General features: G+C 34.0%; 1 long non-coding RNA gene across 1 annotated transcript; it reads left to right on the plus strand.

Moving 5' to 3' along the window:
- Positions 1–11,637: 11,637 nt before the first annotated feature.
- Positions 11,638–11,982, plus strand: LOC140182537 (uncharacterized). Its single transcript, XR_011878302.1, has 3 exons — positions 11,638–11,727; positions 11,806–11,874; positions 11,950–11,982. It is a non-coding gene; the product is annotated as an uncharacterized lncRNA (long non-coding RNA).
- The last annotated feature ends 780 nt before the right edge of the window (positions 11,983–12,762 follow it).

Raw genomic sequence — 12,762 nt, forward strand, 5'->3', positions numbered from 1 at the left:
TTACGAACAACTTTTCCATCCTCACCTAGTTTATTTTTAAAAACCCACTTAGTACCCGTTACCTTCTTACCATCCGGATGAGATACTAGTGTCCAAACCTCATTCTTGTCAAATTGAGCAAGCTCTTCTTGCATGGCTTTGACCCATGATGGATCTTCAAGAGCTTGTTTTACATTGTTGGGCTCCATTTGTGACAAGAGGGCAAAGTTGCTTGGTTCAGATTGCTTTTTGGTTGAAGATCTTGTTGTTACACCTTGAGAGGGATCACCAATGATAAAGTCATGAGGATAACCCCTCATGGACTTCCATTCTCTTGGCTTTCGGAGTGATGTTGAGCTTTGATGAGCTTCTGTGGGTTGTTCTGTTCCAGATTCTCTTGCTGGCTCAGGAGACAAAAAATGTCTCCTCCATTCTGATGAGACAAAACTGTACGGACAGATTCTTTATTTTGAGCAGACTTGGAATTTTCTTCACTGGTTTCCTTGTTGATAGCATCTTCACAATCTGTATTATCTTCTATCACAGCACTGGGAATTGAATTAGAATTACAAAAAGAGACATGTATGGATTCCTCTATGGTCCTATGTTCTTTGAGGTAAATTCTATAGGCCTTGCTAGTGGTGGAGTATCCAACAAACATCCCCTCATAGGATTTTGGATCAAATTTACCAAGATTTTCTTTGTTGTTAAGTACAAAGCATTTGCATCCAAAAACATGGAAATACTTAAGATTTGGAGGGGTTCCTTTCCATAGTTCATAAGGAGTTTTCTTCAACCCTTTTCTAATAATGGTCCTATTCAAAATGTAATAAGCTGTATTTACAGCTTCAGCCCATAGAAATTTTGGAATCTCAATCTCACATAGCATGGCCCTAGTCATTTCTTGAAGGCTTCTATTCCTTCTCTCAACCACTCCATTTTGTTGAGGGGTTTTAGGGCATGAAAAGTTATGAGTAATTCCAAAATCATCACAGAAATTTTCAAAGTCTTGGTTTTCAAATTCTTTTCCGTGATCACTTCTCAAGTGGGCAATCTTTAAATCCTTTTCATTTTGAATTCTTTTGCAAAGGGTTGAGAAAGCATGAAAAGCATCATTTTTATGAGCAAGAAAAAGTACCCAACCGAATCTAGAGTAATCATCCACCACTAATAGACCATAGTGTTTACCTCCTAAACTTTGAGTTCTTGTTGGACCAAAAAGATCAATGTGTAACATCTCTAATGGCCTTTTGGTTGAAATTCCATCTTTTGGTTTAAAAGAGGATTTTACTTGTTTTCCTAATTGGCAAGCATTACAAGTAAGATCATTATCAAATTTGATATTTGGAATTCCTCTAACCAAATTTTTCTTGACTAGCTTAGAAATTTGGTACATGCTAGCATGACCCAATTTTCTATGCCATAGCCATTTTTCAGATTCAATAGAAGTGAAGCATGTTACTCTTTGATCTTTTAAATCTTCAAGAGTCAATCCATACACATTATTGCACCTTTTAGCCTTAAACAAAATATCTCCAGATTTTTCACATACAACTAAGCACACAAACTTTCTAAAAATAACTTCATATCCTAAATCACACAATTGGCTTACACTTAGTAAATTGTGTTTCAAACCATCTATAAGAAGAACATCATTTATACAAGATGAGAAACTTTTACCAACTTTTCCAATGGCCACTATCTTTCCTTTACCATCATCACCGAAAGTGACAAATCCTCCATCATACTCATCAATCTTTATGAAGAAGGTTGTCTTTCCGGTCATATGCCTAGAGCATCCGCTATCCATGTACCACATATTGTCCTTCCGCTTGGATGCTAGGCATACCTACAAAATGAGCTCAAGTGACCTTAGGTATCCAAATCTTCTTGGATCCTTTCACGTTAAACCATCTCCTATGTCCCAATCTATTATAATAAAAAATAACTTTGTAAACTTTGTCATCAATCATCCTTTCACCAAAGAAGCATTGAATGGGAAAGTGTCCATTTCGGTTACATAGTCTACAAAATCTTGGAGTTGCTGTTTTGTTAAAGCTTGTTGGGTTTTGAAATCTTGTATCATTAGAAGATGAGGTAATGTTTTCAAAATAAGGTTTCTCAACAGATTTAAAGAAACCCAAGCCAGCTTTATCATAAAGAGGTTTTTGACTAGCCAAGATTTGATTTAGATTTTCAGAACTTTGAGTGAACTTGGCTAAGTCTTCTTTAAGCTTATTGACCTCTTTAAGCAACTCTTAATTTCTTTTAAAACAGTCTACATATACAACAACAGAATGATCACTTTCACAGCTTTTAAGTTGGGCTTTCAGCTGCTTGTTTTCTTCAACAAGTTCAACAATAGCTTCAGCCCCTTAATTTATCTTTGAGAAAACCATTTTCTGCTTTAAGAATGGTGATTTGTTGTTCAAGATCTTGGTTATCAAGCAAGAAGCATCTAATTTTTTCATAAAGGTGGTCTATCATAAGATGAAGAACTTCAGTGTCAGGATTATGAATGACTACCTGTTCAACGTGGTCTGCCATAAGACATGGTTGAGACTTGGTTTCGGATTCTTCATCATCTTCTGAATCGTTTTCCAAGTCCTCCCAAGAGGCCATCAGACCTTTCTTCTTTCCCCTTTTTGGCTTCTCTTCTTTCTTCAACTTAGGGCAATCTGATTTGAAATGCCTAGTTTCTTTGCAGTTATAACATATCACCTTGCTGAGATCTTTTCTTTGTTTCCTAGAGCTGCTTCCCTTGCTTCTCTCCTTGAACTTCACCATTTTTCTAAATTTTTTGGCAAACAACACAAATTCATTTTCAGAGGAATTATCACTGGATTCATCATCCAAGGGGTTAGTAACAGATATAAAAGCAATTCATTTCTTTTTTGAATCTTTTTTCAAATAAGTGTTTTTAAAAGCAAGTTTCCTCTCAAGTAATCATATGTCATGAAATCTAGACCACTACTCTCAGATATGATTAATGCTTTTGTTTCTCACTCTTTAGTAAGACATCTTAGAACTCTCCTCACAAGCACAGAATCAGGATACGTAATTCCCATAGCATCCAAGCCAGCAATGATAATGTTGAATCTTTCAAACATTTTATCTATTGATTCTCCTTCCTTCATTGAGAACATTTCATATTCTCTGTTCAGCATGTCTATCCTAGTCTTCTTCACTATGGTGGTTTCTTCATGAGTGATTTGAAGTTTATCCCAGATTTCCTTTGCCGTTGTGCATCGTGATACTCGTCGGTATTTCTTGAATCTGATAGCACAGTTGAGCAAGTTGACAGCCTTGGCATTGAGCTCCACCTTCTTTCTGTCTTCTTCAGTCCAGCTTGCTTCGGGTTTAAGAGAGACTACTCCTTCAGCACTTGTGGTGGTTGGAAATTGAGGACCCTCCAAGATAATCTTCCAGAGCCTGTAGTCTACTGCTTGCACAAAGATCTTCATTCTCTCCTTCCAATAGGTATAGTTTTTCCCATTGAAAAGAGGAGGTCTGTTGCTTGACTGTCCTTCTATCAGGTTGTAAGATACCAGGTTTGAGCCACTGTTTTCTGCCATCTGGATCTTTTCTCCAAGCTGCAAAGTTTGATCTCTTTGAGACCAAGCTTTGATACCAATTGATGGTTTTCAGTGGCTAAGAGAAGGGGGGGTTGAATCTTAGCCCCTTTTTCGCTTATTAAAACTTGCTGGTCTTTGAAATAACTTCTGGAGACTTTTTGATTTTTTGTCTCGTACCCAGCCACGAGACTTTTTCTTTTTATCTTGTAACCTTGCACGAGATATTTTTCGGTTTTATCTCCTATGCAGTAGGAACAGAAATGGAGTAGAAGAAAGAGAGAGAATCACACCATGATATATCCTAGTTCAGTTGCCAAGTGTAATGCAGCCTACATCCAGTCTCCATCACAACAATGATGGAATTTATAATCTTCATGATTACATACATCAATTCTCCCTAGGAACTACCCTTCCTATCTGGGACAAGTCCAGAATCTAAACCCCAATCCTGAACTTGACTTGGTCACTGCCACGCTTTCAACTGCTAAATGCTAACTCAACTTGCAAGGGGATTCCCACAGAATCATGAAACACAACACATATGTACAAAGAACCTCTAAGGACATCTATGGCTTTTTCTTTTAATTTTGTGCACTCTTTCTTTTTCTGCTCTATGACTTTTTCTTACAAACCTCACTGTTTGCCTTTTTCCATGAGACTCAAGACAGACAAAATTAAACAGAAAATTACAAATAGAAAACATTGAAGGAGAAGAACTTCCGTTAGCTTGGGTAGCTATAGGAACACTGTGCTTTCACTCTTTTCCTTACTTCAAGTCCTGGCTGTTCTCCCTTATTTATAGAAGGGGAAGCCTCCAAGATTGAAGTTCTTGAACCGAGCCAACTTCTTCTTCTTCATGCAAACCAGTTCGGCCAGAGAGAGAGAGGAGAGGAAACTGAATGTAAAACCCAACATGCAATTACCTCTGTGTCTTCCTTTTACACCAAACTTCACCAATCCGAGCCATCTATCTTGACTTGTACTCCAAGAAGGATCCCTAGCCCTTGATGAGTTCTTGATGATGACAGCTTCTTCTGCTGTAACTTCTGCATCTTCTCCACGTAGCTACAGTAGCTACCTCTTGTGGTACTTGATCAAAAATTGAGACAAGCCATCCCTTAAGGATCTTCTTCCTCTGACCGAGATCATCTTCTTCCATTTTTGGTATGGAGAGCTTGAGCTTACTTCACCAAATCTTACCTCTTTTTAGTGAAGATCTCAGCCACAGCATACTTTTTGTTTTTTTTTCTTGCCATCATTACAATGGTCTTTAGCTTGCTTCTAGCTTCTTCTTCATCACTTTGATAGCTTGTAAAATCTCCCATGCTTTCTCTGTGAAGTGACCGAATGAAGAAGATGGATGAGAGAGAAGAGAGAGTAAAAAGAAAGAATTCAATGGATTTGATCAATTAAAATGAATTAATTTACTTCTCTTTGCTTTAGGTAGCGTGTATCATTAAGGCAGCAATCAAATCAAATACCATTTCTCTCTAATGGTTCCAATGTATTTAATGTTAATTGAATTAAATTTGGAATCCATCAAATTGAGAGGAAGTGAGTGACCGAACTAAACATGCAAAGCTTTCTTCCATCTCTCTTTGGTTTCGAATCAAGCAAGTTGGTTTCAAACCAAAAATTGTTTTGGGCTAATGGTAATATTTAAAATTTGGTCCAACAAGTAAAGTAACAATTCAGCCATATTTTTTAACATTTTGATAACCAATGCTGAATTTTTTATTCTTATTGGGCTTACAATTTGGCCCAGCATCAAATTCTGCATAACAAAATTATTAATTAGTAAATATAATCATAAAGATCAAATTAACAATTTTGTAAATAATTGTATTAATAATGTTTGATCATCACAAATTTAAATTGGAGTTTTCCAAACTCATCAATTAGGTACTTGTGATAGGAGGATGTTGCTGCGGTAGATGGACTAGAAAGACTTTCTTTATCTTCTTCTTCCAAAATTGTGTTCTTGGCTACCCTTGTGCCTTTTTCTTTGATTATTTTACTGCACAACCACCCTTGAGATATGAAATTTTGTCTTCTAGGATCTCATTGCTCAAATCAATAATAAAATACTCAAAGATTCAAGTTAAAAACATTCCATATGAAAGAGAGACATTTTTATCACTTTTGATACAGTTAAACATATGGTGCATCATCATGTAAGCAAAGAAAATTTCAGTTTTGTTGAGTATTGGTCCGCTATGAAACAAAAAATTGAAATTACCTGAACACGTTTGGAAGCCAATACTCAAAGCTGATCATTCAGTGGGCAGAGCAGCTCTTACCTTCAACTGACAAGCACGGCGGAGGACGAGTACCACGACTGACTGCGAGACAAGCGCACCTGAACAAGATGACGTCTGTGAGCACCACCGCTCCTCAGCTACGACGCATGAGCTGGGGATTGGCATCCGTGGAGAAGTCGTTGACCAAGAGGGAGCACCCGGAACAGACGTAGAAGCCCAGCGCCAGAGACAGTGAGAGTTATGAGACCGGCGGCGGCGGTCTTAGTGAACGTTGATAGGGTTTCTTTTGATGAGAGGAGAAGACTGACCCAGAGAACCAAATTTCTAGATTACAGCCACTCTTTCTTGGGAACAAACCAAAAGGTCCAACTATGACACCAATAGAACCCTCTACAATGAAATTCCGTTTCAAATCACGCTATCCAGCTGGCTCACCCAACCTTCCAATGAGCCTCATCAGCTTTCTGACAGCTAGCTGCTTTGATTCTAGCCAAAAAAAATACTACGTATCCATAGGAGATGCAATAAAAACAAAAATTAGTAAATGTGTATGAAAATACATCTGTACACTAAATAGACTCAATATACCAATAATATATAATTAATTAATTTAAAGCAATTTTTTGAGATAAAGTGAAAAGTGTCCCTCGCTATCGCTGCCATATTATTATTGACTCCTTTTTTTTCTTCTCTACCTTTCCGTGTCCGCAAAAAGACAAAGACCATTTGGTTTATTTTCCCTTTTTATTACATCTGAAATAATATAAAGAAAAAAAGTTGATATAACTGATAAGAAATAAATCTGTATTTTCAACAATCAGAGATTAGTGATTATTAGTTTAACCATTATAGTAAGCGATGTCTAAATATAAACCCTGAGTTTTTGTTTATATAAACTCTGCTAATTTGATTGGTTTCTTTGGTCTTTCATTTATATTTTGTTTTCCACTCGTGTCTTGCCTTTTTTTTTTAAAATAAAAATTCCATGCCTTTTTTCGGTGACTTGAATATAAGACCTAAAGAATTGTTATATCGACTAATTTAATACTAATTTTAGGGTAAAAAACACATATAAGCCAATGACAGACTAAAATTATATAAATAAGTTAAAATGAAAATTACTTCATAAATTTATCAATGTACGTTTATATGTAGTTCGAACCAATTAAATTTGAACTCTATTTCTACATAATTCGAACCAACTGGGTTCGAATTATACACAAACACACGCACACACTAATTCGAACCAGGTGGGTTCGAATTATACACAAATATATGCACACACTAATTCGAACCAGTTGGGTTCGAATTACACACAGTAATTTTTACACCCACGCATGCCTTTCCAAGTAATTCGAATTTGACTGATTCGAATTATTCATGGTATAATTTGAATTATGCTGTTAAAAAATTAATAATTTATGAAAAAAATTTATTAAAAAATTTAATAATTTAAAAATTAAAAATATATATTTTTTTCATACATTAAAAAAAAGCTAACAAAATATTTAATTACGAGACTTTTTTAAAATATTTGTGATCTATCAATTCAAATTTCATACAATACTCTTTTGTCCATTTTTAATAGCTCATGAATATTTTTTAATAAAATTTTTTAATAAATTTATTTAAATTATACTACAAAAAATATTTTATCCTATGCAAAATAATTTTAAAAAAATGGCTTAAAAATGTTAGGATTACTATAAAAATTTGTAATGTTCTAATAACTTAGGTAAATACATGCATGTACTCAAATTTTAAATAAAATACTCTACATAGTCAATAATAATTTAGAAATGAAAGAAAATATTTTATTCCATACAAAATAATTAAAAAATATATTTTATTCTAATACAAGATAATTTTAAAAAAATGGTTTAAAAGATGTTATGAGTACTATAAAAGTTTGTAATATTCTAGTGATTTAGGTAAATACATGATAAAAATATTTTTTCTTTAACTTCTAAATTATTATTGACTATGTAGAGTATTTCTTTAATGTCCTAAGTCATTAGGATATTACAAATTTTTATGTAGAGTATAATTCGAATCACCATATAATTTAGGAGTACTATAAAAATTTGTAATATCCTAATGACTTAGGACATTAAAGAAATACTCTACATAGTCAATAATAATTTAGAAGTTAAAGAAAAAATATTTTTATCATGTATTTACCTAAATCAGTAGAATATTACAAACTTTTATAGTACTCATAACATCTTTTAAACCATTTTCTTAAAATTATTTTGTATTAGAATAAAATATATTTTTTAATTGTTTTGTATGGAATAAAATATTTTCTTTCATTTCAAAATTATTATTGACTATGTAGAGTATTTTATTTAAAATTTGAGTACATGCATGTATTTACCTAAGTTATTAGAACATTACAAATTTTTATAGTATTCCTAACATTTTTTAAGCCATTTTTTAAAATTGTTTTGCATAGGATAAAATATTTTTTATAGTATAATTTAAATAAATTTATTAAAAAATTTATTAAAAAATATTCATGAGCTATTAAAAATGGACAAAAGAGTATTGTATGGAATTTGAATTGATAGATCACAAATATTTTAAAGAAGTCTCGTAATTAAATATTTTGTTAACTTTTTTTTAATGTATGAAATAAAAAATATGTATTTTTAATTTTTAAATTATTAATTTTTTAATAAATTTTTTAATAAATTATTAATTTTTTAACAGCATAATTCAAATTATACCATGAATAATTCGAATCAGTCAAATTCGAATTATTTGAAAACGCGTTCGTGGGTGTAGGAATTACTGTGTGTAATTCGAATCCAGCTGGTTTGAATTAGTGTATGCGTGTGTTTGTGTATAATTCGAACCCACCTGTTCGAATTAGTGTGTGCGTGTGTTTGTGTATAATTCGAATCAAGTTAGTTCGAATTATGTAGAAATGGAGTTCGAATTTAGGTGATTTGAACTACATATAAACGTGCATTAGTGGACTCATGAAACAGTTTTCGTTTTGACTGATTTGTGTAATTTTAGTCTGTCATTGACTTATATGTGTTTTTTACTCTAATTATTATTTACACAGTTATTTTTTAACTATAATAAAAAAGATTAATAAACAAAGTGTTCATTAATTCTACTAATACATACTTCTATGTCTAATATATATTAGAGATTGGAAAGCTTTTAGTGCATACATTTTTTTTCTTAAAATGCACTTGATTATATATATATGAGAACATTTAGAGAATTAATTTTTAGTTAGATATTTTTAAAATTTAGAATTTATAATTTATGATGTAAGTTTAAAATTTTACACAAACATCTCTAAAGTTTTTTTGACAAATAAATCTGACATATTTTTTCTGTTTGTACTTGACGGAAAATGATGAAGTGACATATTTAGGTGGCTACATGACTCGTGATGTATTCGAAGGATATAGATGGACAAATAAATTTCCATTCGATAAATTTAATTGTACTTAACATTTTTTTTGTTGTGTTTTTATCCTATTTTTTTTCTTTTCAACTCGTGGCTTTTTTTTTATGGGCCTGCTACACATACAAGCTTACAAGCTTACAAGTTGGCCCAGCCCAAATACAACTCACGCGCATGAAGAGGGATTACATGGAGCGTCACATTCACGCGCTCAACACTCAAACAGTTACGTATCCTACGAGTAATGGCAGACTCTTCCACTTCTTCCACTTCTCAAAGCGATTCGAAAACAAGGCAACGCTTCCATTTTCGAGCGAAAATCGAAGTTCAAAATATACAAGTCGTCGCTAACCTTCGAAACCTCCATCAAAACACCATCAAACTTTCCATCAAGAATCTGAAGAGAAAACAAAGCAACAATACTCAAGGTAAGTTCATTACGAACTAGGTTTTACTTTTCTTCTACGTCGTTGTTCTAGGGTTTACTGTTATTCTTGCTTCTTTGTTACACTGTTCTTCTACGTTGTTGTTCTAAGTTCTCCTGTTATTCTTGTTGTTCTAGATCTTCTGGTAACTGATTTTTGGGGGTATATTCCGTAGATTGGGGGGTGTATACTGCTTGACATTGTAATGTTGCTTGATATTGAAGCATGTTTGAGTGATATCTGACTGATATATATATGGATGTATCTGAATCATAACTATGGGTGTATCTCACTGTTATCAATGGGTGTATCTTACTGTTATTAATGGGTGTATCTGACTCATATATATGGGTGTATCTTACTGTTATCAATGGGTGTATCTTACTGTTATTAATGGGTGTATCTGACTCATATATATGGGTGTATCTTACTGATATCTTTGGGTGTATTTTTCGTTTCAGAGAAAATGGCAGCAAGAAATCAAACAAAAGACCTTAAGTGTGCCACACATCTCTTAAGTGATAAATTCAGAAACACGAGTGAGGAGAAGAAGACGATTGTGAGGGATCTCGGATTCGGTGGGTTGATGCACATCCCACCACTAAGGGTGGATCACCAACTGTTAAGGGAGCTGGCAAACAACTTCAAACTTGGGGAGAACAGACTAAAAACAGGATATGGTTCTTTCAAAATAACACCAAAAACAATAGGTGATGCGCTTGGCATCAATGCAACAGGTAACTAGCTTAAAATTATAGGTGTATATTAAGTTGATGCTTGGGTGTATTTAAGTTGATGATTGGGTGTATTTGAACCGACTTGGATACTTTGTTGTTTTTCTTTTTGTAGGAGATCTATTTCCTGAGAAAGTTGAGTATAAGAAACTTTCTGATGATGACAAAATAATTTTTAGAAGATTCCAGGGTAAGACCCTCAAAAGTCTTACCGATGAGATGATGGAAATCGGCGTTGGCAACGAAGAGGAACGCCTGATGTTAAAGAGGATATTCATCTTCTATATACAGATAGCGTTCCTTTTGCCAACGACGATAAACAAAATATCGCCTGTGCACTTGGCCCCAATTTTTAAGATGGACGGCATATCGGAGAGAAACTGGGGGGGGCATGTTTTGACCTTCATGGTCAAGGGCATCACAGACTACAAGGAGAAAAAGAAGAAGGCAATTGATGGCTGCCTCTTTGCCCTGATGATAATTTACTTTCATCTTTCAAAAAACAAAGGCAAGAAGAGGGCTGAAAGACCACCAAAGCCCTGGATTGCCAACTGGACTAAGGAGCAGTTGGTGGAAAGAATGACTGCAGAAAGAGAGGAAAATTTGGTAAGTAAACATAATATGTTGGTTGTATTTTATTTACCTGAATGCTGCTAGCTAAAATATCTAATGTTTCAGGGGATTGTGAAGATGGCGGAGACAAGAGAAAAAATGAAAAAAAAAGAAAAAAAAGAAAAAAAAACAAGAAATCAAAAAAATAAAAAAAGGAAGGCGAGTTCAACATCGTCTTCGGAGACAGAAACAACTACTGACAGTGACACTTCTACCTCTGAGTCTGAGATTCAAGAAGACTCAGAGGATTCAGGAAGAAAACACCCCAGCAAAAAGGGGAAAAAGTAAGTACCATACTTGGGTGTAATTTCTTTTTCGAGTTGGGTGTATTTTGTTGATCACGTTGGGTGTATGTAGTTTATTAAGCTGGGTGTGTTTCGTTTGCTGCGTTGGGTGTATATTGTATATTTAGTTGGGTGAATCTTGTGCATTCATTTGGTTGTATTTTTAGTATGTTCTAAATAATGATTGTTTGCCTTCCAGAATGGACTCCAGAAAAAGAAAGAACAGTCAAGAGAGGTCCGATTCTGATTCAGAATCTGAATCTGAATCAAGTGATGAGTAATGTTCTGAAATTATTACTCCTTTCTTTTGGCTTCATTATAAAGATTTCGTGTATTAACTGAAGTGTCTCTTATTAACTTATAGGAGCGAAGAATCATCACCGGTGGAGAAGGAAAAGAAAAAGAAAAAGACAAAAACAACACCAAAAAAGTAAGCACTTCTTTGGATAATATTCTGTAATAAAATTAATTTTTTATTTCTGATTAGTACTCTTTTTTTTCCACCCAGAACACAACCAAAAAAGAAAAAAGTTGTTGTGGAGGATTCACCTCCTGAAGAAGATCAATACTTTGATGGGTACAGTACCTCGTAAGCTATATTATCGTCTATCATCGTAATTATTTTTGTTAACATCTTCTTTTATGAATGTAGTGAGAGATATGAAATATCAAGTGACGAACTAGATGAATGGCTAAGGGAAAACGTTGATAAATCTGCTGCAGAGGGGTATGTCTTGCTGGGGTGTCTATTTCAGATTTTGGTGTGTTTTGTTTGCTAATAATTGTTTCTTGTTTCGCAGGGAGAACCAAGCTGACCTGCGATCGACAGAAGGTCGCTATGTGTCTTCTGAAACGTAAGAAGCTTTATTTAATAAAATCTTGTTATCATGATTTGGGTGTATTTTGTGGAACCATTTGGGTGTATTGTGTTGATCAAGTTGGGTGTATGTTGTTTATTAAGTTGGGATATTTCGTTTGTTGTGTTGGGTGTATATTGTCCATTCGGTTGGTTGTATCTTGTGCATTCATTTGAGTGTATTTTATACCTGTATCTTATTTTGTCTGAATAACATGAAATCTGTTTTAGAATACCGGCTGTGAACTTGGGAAGTGATGATCCTTCCTCTCAAGGACGCACAGAACAGAGTAGTGTAAACCAGCCGTCAGAGAGCATGTAATTTCTCTTTCAAATAACCGTTACTTTTGTTCTTCTATTACCTTCTACTTCTAATTATGTATATATTTTTTTTAGAAAAAAAAAGCCCTTTATTATTTTATTCAAGAAAAAAAAGGCAGGAAAAAAAAGCAAAAACTGCAAGTATGTAAGTTCTCAAAAAATAAAGCCTGTCTTGTTTTTGAATTGTTCGGGTGTATTTTTTGACTTTCTTTGGGTGTATTTTAGGTTGAGTCCGGCTGATTCGAATATGATGGTTGTGAGGGAACAGACACCGTCGGATGCGCTTGC

Source organism: Arachis hypogaea, chromosome 20, assembly GCF_003086295.3.
Source record: "Arachis hypogaea cultivar Tifrunner chromosome 20, arahy.Tifrunner.gnm2.J5K5, whole genome shotgun sequence".
Classification (NCBI taxonomy): Eukaryota; Viridiplantae; Streptophyta; class Magnoliopsida; order Fabales; family Fabaceae; genus Arachis; species Arachis hypogaea.